The following is a 7,948-nucleotide window of genomic DNA, read 5'->3' as shown; positions in this document are numbered from 1 at the left end:
TCCATTGAGATCCATGTATGAATTTCTCAAAAATAACTTTTAATAAATTTGATATTGATTTTATAAATATATTTCATTTTCCCTTAAGTACTTTAACAATATTATATAATTTTACGTTTTAGTGTGGAAAAAAAGTAAATTTCCCATTTTAAATGCCATTTATTCTTACCCAAACATGTTTGCACAATTGTTTCATAGCTCTAACTTCTCTTATTGTCTCGATCTAAGTTCTCTGCAATAAGCCACATGCTGTAGCTACCTACTGGCTGTTGCTTGTAAGTACTTATACACAGTGCTGCAATTTTTAATTTATTCCATTTTCAAACTCTAAAAGAAATGTGTAAAAAAATTTTTATGGCAGAAACACTTGTACACCTCTCAAAATATTAGTATGCCTTCTATTTCAATACTAAATTATATGTTAAAAACAAACAAATAAAACCAAAACAACAAGATGGGGGTAGCTCGAGGTTGCTAATAGAAGCACCTGGCACTCACCTTTTCTTTCCCAGTGGAGCAGAACGGCAGATGCATGGCTGAATGGTGGAGAATGTGACAATGGGGAATATCGGAAATCCAATAGGGACAAAGGGAACCTTGTAAAATTCAAACATCTGGGTCATTAGCACAGTAAGATAATCAACAAACCCTAGCACATGACAACCTGGATGTGCATGCAGGAGAGGCAGATCCATCTCTGCTGGGGGTTGGGGGGGGGGGTCCCTGAGATAAATATGCATAGGTGTCAAACTTAACTTTCCTGGGGTTTCATAATCCCTGCAAGTTTGTCGCATCATTAGACAGGTAACCTGAAGTCTGGATTTGAATTATCATATAGCAGCAATGCTCAGTGTGATAGAGCAAAGGGATCCCTTGATAAATGTCACATTACTTGAATTCACACTGTTTGTGTGTAGAAAACTTCTCTATGGTCCCAGAATTTGGACCTCACAGACATTCCCCTTCACTGGCTCAGACATCCTGCCTCAAGCTATTTAATGCCCACCGGTAGTATACCAAATTTTTACAGTGTGACATGATATTATGGATGATATTCACAGCAATCCTAGAATAGATCAGAGAAGAAAAGATTGGGAGAGAGAAGTAGGATAACTTTTTTAGGAAATGATAAATGTGCCAGTTTGCTAAGATACTCAAGATAAAATAAAAGTTTAGTCTATCCAGTAATCAACCAGTAAAACAGTACAGGAAATAAAAAATCTGTGCACATTTTAAAAGGCATAATGTGAGTTTTTCTCATGGAGTTCTTGGCTAACCTATGAGACAAACAGAAAATGAGATTTTGGGTAATTTGAATAACACAATAATATACAACATAGGCCCTTATGTGCTCGAGAAAAGTCAGTATAACTGCAGTTATGACTGGTGTTTACATGGCAGAAAGAAATCTCATGAAATTTTGGATCAGTCCATACCTATAATAAATTCAGGTTAATAAAGAGTAATACTCCATGTCAACAGGGAAGAGATGAGGGGAAACATGTATATTACAACTTTTTTGAGTTATGAAAAACATGTCACTAATAACAATAAATTTACAAATTCACAATAAAAACTAGATAATCCTTTCTCTAAACAATCAGAGGCATTCAATATCAGAAGCAAGATATCTACAGCATCATAAACACTGCATTTATTTATCTGACTTCCTAATTAGGGAAAAGGAGAGGCTGGTAATTAAAGTGTCAGTCATCTATTCACAAGTACTGAGACTATGCTCACAAAAGTCCAAAGTCAATTCCAGATACTATGAAAATTGTTACTAGGCTTCAGCAACTCACCTGAATACAGATGGTGATCTACAGAAATAAGCCGCAATAAAGTACAGTTTATGTGTATGTTATAAAAAAATTAAAAGTCCAAAAGACATGAGTTAAATATAGTAAAATGTGAGTAAGAAATGTAAGAAAAAAGTAGGTAAAATATTTAAAACTGGGACATATACTCTATTCCTGATTCAAAACTCTGTGTAACAAATACTTTGTTATGTATAAAGGGTTTATAGACACAGGGCAAAATCAACTCTTTCACATAGTTTTGTTAGTATGCAGGTGATGGAATCTCCCTATTTCTGTCTCTGACTATATGTATTTATACATGTACTCGTACACATAAAATCAAGTTGGAGGCTTATATCACAAAAATTCATCCAGATAAATAATTGACATATTGCTGAAAGACAAAACTACAGCAGAAATCTAAATGACCAGGAAAATATTTTAAAATGTGTTCCAATCCTTGGAAATCAAAGCACACAGTGAAATGTAGTGCATGGCGGTCTTTCTGAGTGGGTTTGTATTTGAGTTTGACACAATCAGAGATGGAGAATATTTGAAGAAATTGATCTCCCAGGGAGAGATACAGATTTTTTTCTCATTATTTCTAGATATCATGGTACAACTTTATATGCATCATTCACTTTTCATTAGGCGTTGCCTGTACTTCCGAGATATCTTAAAGATGTGCAAACATTACATGCAAATACAATGCCATTTTGCATAAGGAGCTTTAGCATTTACGGACTACTGGAATCACCTGCCCTCAAGTATATGAAGAGATGGCTGCACTGAATCTCACATATCGACAGTTTTATGTGTCATATACATAATACTGGTAAATCCCAGATAAAAAGATTCTTTCCATTATTCAGAATACTTTATATTATTCAGAATATCCATACAAATTCAAATGCCCATAGATATATAAATGGATCAATTATGAGGCTCTACATTACAATCAGACAATACATTCCAAAAAAAGCTACAACCAAACAAAAAAGCCAATATAGACATCTCAGATATTAAACAATAGTTCCATCAACTTCATCCACTTGAAAGGGAAATGTGGGGGTGATTTATGAAATGCAGATATGTTTTATAAATCTAGGTGGTAGAAATTGGATGAAAATGAAAGGATGAATAAGAAAATGATGACACTGTTGTCCTCTGGGAAAATTGACTGCAGTTATGATGGCATTTGAAGGCCTGTGGAAGCTATACAGTTTCCATTTCCTGTATGGTGGAAACAATCAAGTTGTATGTGGTGAGTTTGAATGCTTTTTAAACTACTTAGCAAGGGTATGCTGCAGAACAAAACAATTTCTTTTTTTTTTTTTTCATTTTTTATTAGGTATTTAACTCATTTACATTTCCAATGCTATACCAAAAGTCCCCCATATCCACCCACCCCCACTCCCCTGCCCACCCACTCCCCCTTTTTGGCCCTGGAATTCCCCTGTACTGGGGCATATAAAGACAAAACAATTTCTTAATACTAGTACTACATAGGAGGCTTATTTGCCCTCAGTATTTGGGATTGCAAGATTTTATTTCAAAACAATGCATACTGAATGCTTCATTGTTCTAGAACAGCTCTGCAAAAGAGTCTGAAGTCTATACCACTAGGAAAGCAAGCCATCAAGATTCTTAACTACTATTTAAAAATTAATGTTTCTTTTGTTTTTTCCAGTCCTTTTTTATTGGCTATTTTATTTATTTACATTTCAAGTGCTCTCCCCCTTTCAGGTTTTCCCTCAGGAAACCCCCTACTCCATCCTGTCTCTCCCTTCTTCTATGAGGGTGCTCCCCAACCAACTCACCCACTCCCACCTTATCAGCCCTAGTATTCCCCTACTCTGTAGCATTAAGCCTCCATAGGATCAAGAAGTTTCCTTCCCATTGATACCAGACAAGGCCATCCTCTGCAAAATATGCAGCTGGAACCATGGATTCCTCCATGTGTACTCCTTGGTTGGTAGTTTAGTCCCTGGGAACTTTGGGAGAGTCTGATGGGTTGATACTTTTTTTTTTTTTTTGGTATGAGGTTACAAACCCCTTCAGTTCCTCCAGTTCTTACCAGAACTCTACCATTAGGGGGTCCTCATGTATCAGGAGCCATAATGGGACAAGCTAATATCTAGCAGGTGATCATCCTGAAGTGGCCTGTCTCAGATTATTATATAATCTGTGACAGGTGAGCCCTCATTAAGCAAGGCTGTGAGGGACTAATTTGAGGAAAGATTCCTGCTATTAATATGTTTTTCCTGTTACTATCAAACATATATAATGATCACTAAGTAGGAGCACACCCCCTTTTAAGCAGATCTCTGCAGATCCACGAAGATGTACTACCTTGTACTGATAGTATATAGACAAATTGATGACTTAAGTCTTAATGATGATCCTATAGGAATTCCTAAAATTATATCTGTGATTATTAAGCTCTTTTATAATAGGTCTACTATTAGGTCCTTTTCTGATAGTCAAAGCTGCAATGAGAACTCTGTCAGTCTCCCATGTGTCACCAGTTAAATGCTCTTAGATGGTAAACAGACTTTCTCCTACTCAGAGCGCATTCCAAGAGGTTGTAAAACAATTAACCAAAGGTCATTAAAAGGCAACTAACAATTTATTGTAGTTGCTAGGACAGAAGATAAAACACCGACTGGGTTTATCTATACAAAACTTCACTAATAACTTAGTTATGGTTTTAAACCTTCAGTAAACCTGTGGAGCTCAGACAGATGATGGATATTTAGCCAGATAATTACTCCTAATAGATATGCATGTAAACATCCGCCATTGCAAACTTCTATTTCAATTTATGATTTGATTTTTTGTGTGAACTTGTGATGAACTTTGTAACATGTGATCATGTATTCTGAAAGATGTATAAGTACTGAGGACAAAGAGAAGCCAGAGAATCATCAGGAGAAACAAGATCAATGGAGAGCTAAGATCAATAGAGCAGACTTTTTTGCCTTTCCCCACTTAGACTCGAATCTTTTCCCTTTCCCCACTTAAAGAATTTTTCCCTTTACCTACTTAGGATCTTTCTGCTTTTCCCCTTAAATAGCTTTCATAGGAAACTTTTTACAACTTGGTAATAAACTCTATATTCACTTATCTAAGTGTCTTCTCTTCCTGTGACTTCCAACTAGCAGGCTGAAAGTTAGAGCCCAGCAATTCCTGCTGAGATAGAACAAAGGCTGCATTGCTTAATCATCTGCTGTTAGGCTACAGGTGTTAATCACCTAAACAAGCAGACTTTTACTCTCAGAAAGAGCAAGAAAGTTTTTAGGACCTCTCAGAAGCTATCATCAGCATTTCAGTATAATTAGAGAGCTAGAAAGCCCCTCACATCACCAGAGTACTAGTTGGTGAATCCACTGCTACCCTGGTCCGGGCAGGAGGCTCCCAGCATCCGTGCCCAGTCTGATGGTTTGCTGTGAGCATCCACATCTGTATTGGTCAGGCTCTGCAGAGCCTCTCAGGAGACAACTATATCAGGCTCCTGTCAGCAAGAGCTTCTTGGCATCAGCAATAGTGTCTGCGTTTGGTGTCTGCTTAATATAGTCTGTGAGTTATATAGTGAGCATTCTGACCTTTTTTGGCTAATATCCACTTATCAGTGAGTACAAACCATGTGTGCCATTTTGTGTCTCACTTACCTCACTCAGGATGATATTTTCTAGTTCCATCCATTTGCCTGCAAATTTCACAAAGTCATTGTTTTTAACTGCTGAGTAATACTCAATTGTGTAAATGTGCCACGTTTTCTGCATGCATTCTCTCATTGAGGGACATCAGGGTTGTTTCTAGCTTCTGGCTATTATAAATAAAGCTGATATGAGCATAGCGGAGCATGTATCCTTGTTATATGTTGGAGCATCTTTTGGGTATATGCCCAGAAGTAGTATAGCTGAGTCTTCAGTTAGAACTATTTCCAATTTTCTCAGGAACTGCCAGACTGATTTTCAGAGTGATTGTACCAGTTTGCAACTCTACCAGGAATGGAGGAGTGTTCCTCTTTCTCTGCATTCTCATCACCATGTGCTGTTGCCTGAATTTCTGATCTTAGCCATTCCAATTGATGTGAGGTGGAATCTCAGGGTCATTTTGATTTGGATTTCCCTGATAACTAAGGATGCTAAACATTTCTTTAGGTAATTCTCGGGCATTCAAGATTCCTCACTTGAGAATTCTTTGTTTAGTTCTATACCCCAATTTTAATAGGGTTATTTGGTTCTCTGGAGTCTAATTTCTTGAGTTCTTTGTATATTCTGGATATTAGCCCTCTATTAAATGTGGGGTTGTTAAAGAAATTTTCTCAGTCTGTTAGTTGCCATTTTGTTCTACTGAGACTGCCTTTTGCTTTACAGTAGCTTTTAAATTTTATGAGATCCCATTTTTCAATTGTTTATCTTAGAGCCTGAACCATTGGTGTTCTGTTCAGGGAATTTTCCCGTGCCCATGTATACAAGGATCTTCCCCACTTTTTCTTCTATTAGATTGAGTATATATGATTTTATGTTGAGTTCCTTGATCCACTTGAACTTGAGCTTTGTACAAGGAGATAAGAATGGTTCAAATTGCATTCTATATGCAGATCACCATTTGAATCAGCACCATTTGTTGAAAAAACTGTCTTTTTTCTCATTCTATGGGTTTGTCTTCTTTGTCAATGACCAAGTGACCATAGGTATGTGGCTGCATTTCTGGGTCTTCAATTCTATTGCATAGATTGACCTGTCTGTCTGTCTACCAATACCATGAGGTTTTTATCACTATTGCTCTGTAGTAAAGCATGTGGTCAGGTTTAGTGATCCCCCCCCCCCCCCACAGAAGTTCTTTTATTGTTGAGAATAGTTTTCGCTATTCTGGGTTGTTGTTGTTGTTATCCAGATGAGTTTGAGAATTGTTCTTTCTATGTTGGAAGAATTAAGTTGGAATTTTAGTGGGAATTACATTGAATCTATAGATTGCTTTTTTTAATATGGCCATTTTTACTATTGATCCTGACATCTTAATGTATGGGAAATCTTTCCTTCATATGAAGTGAACAGGAAGGATGATGTATCTCTGGCAGGACAGGATATCTTGTGTACTCTGGGCCTTTGGAGGGTCCCAGTTAGGTCAATTATTGGGATGAGTGGGAAACTCATCTGTGAACCTGGGGTGTCAGAACTTCTGGGGCTCAAGCTGTTTCTAGGTGTGTGTAGGGTAGCAGTGTTAGATAGATATAGATATAGACATAGATATAGACATAGATATAGATGATATAGATATACACTAACACACACATACAAACATATGTAGTATTGAATTGAGTATGTCTTTATTAATACATATTATATGGAAAAATTTTATTTTGTAAAGAAGTAGCAGAAAGTCTAATTGAAACTAATATACTGTGTTTCATATAAACACACTAATAATAATTTAAAACACTTACTGCTATCAACTTGTCACAAACTAAAGTCCCATGAAGAGAGTCTCATTAGGGAACTTATGAAAGACTGAAGCATGCACAAATTCATATATATATATGTACTAACACACATATGTATATGTGTATGTATATGTATGTATGTATACACACATATGTATATGTATATATGTGTGTGTATATATATATATATATATATATATATATATATACATATATATATATATTCACCAACTATTTCATTTCTCTCTGGAAATGTAATCCTTTAGAAAAGAGTAAAATGATGGGAATTATTATTCCATGCCATGCTGTCTACTGAGTGCTTAATATATGTCTATGACGTAATTGTCTTTAATTCTTACTTGATAATGTAAGTCATTTTACAAAGTCACAGAACTATATACCTCCTCTGATAAAATGAACAGAATAAAATAAAAATTACTTAACTTACATACTTTGTTCTCCACATCTTAGGTTATATTTTTGGCAGTAAACTACGTATTTCCCAAATTTCCCAAAATGAAGTATAAAGACTCCATTTCAAAACTTCATACCTCTCTCGCTACTGGAATGAGAGGTGTAATTCACTCCACAGACCCACTAATGGATAGGATTATTCAAAGCATTATGGCTGCTCATTCAATCACAGACTTCCATGGAACAGATAACAGAATTTAATAAGATACTCTTGCTTAAACTT

Source organism: Mus musculus, chromosome 6, assembly GCF_000001635.26.
Source record: "Mus musculus strain C57BL/6J chromosome 6, GRCm38.p6 C57BL/6J".
In the NCBI taxonomy this organism is placed as follows: Eukaryota; Metazoa; Chordata; class Mammalia; order Rodentia; family Muridae; genus Mus; species Mus musculus.
Note: the sequence above shows the minus strand (reverse complement) of the source record.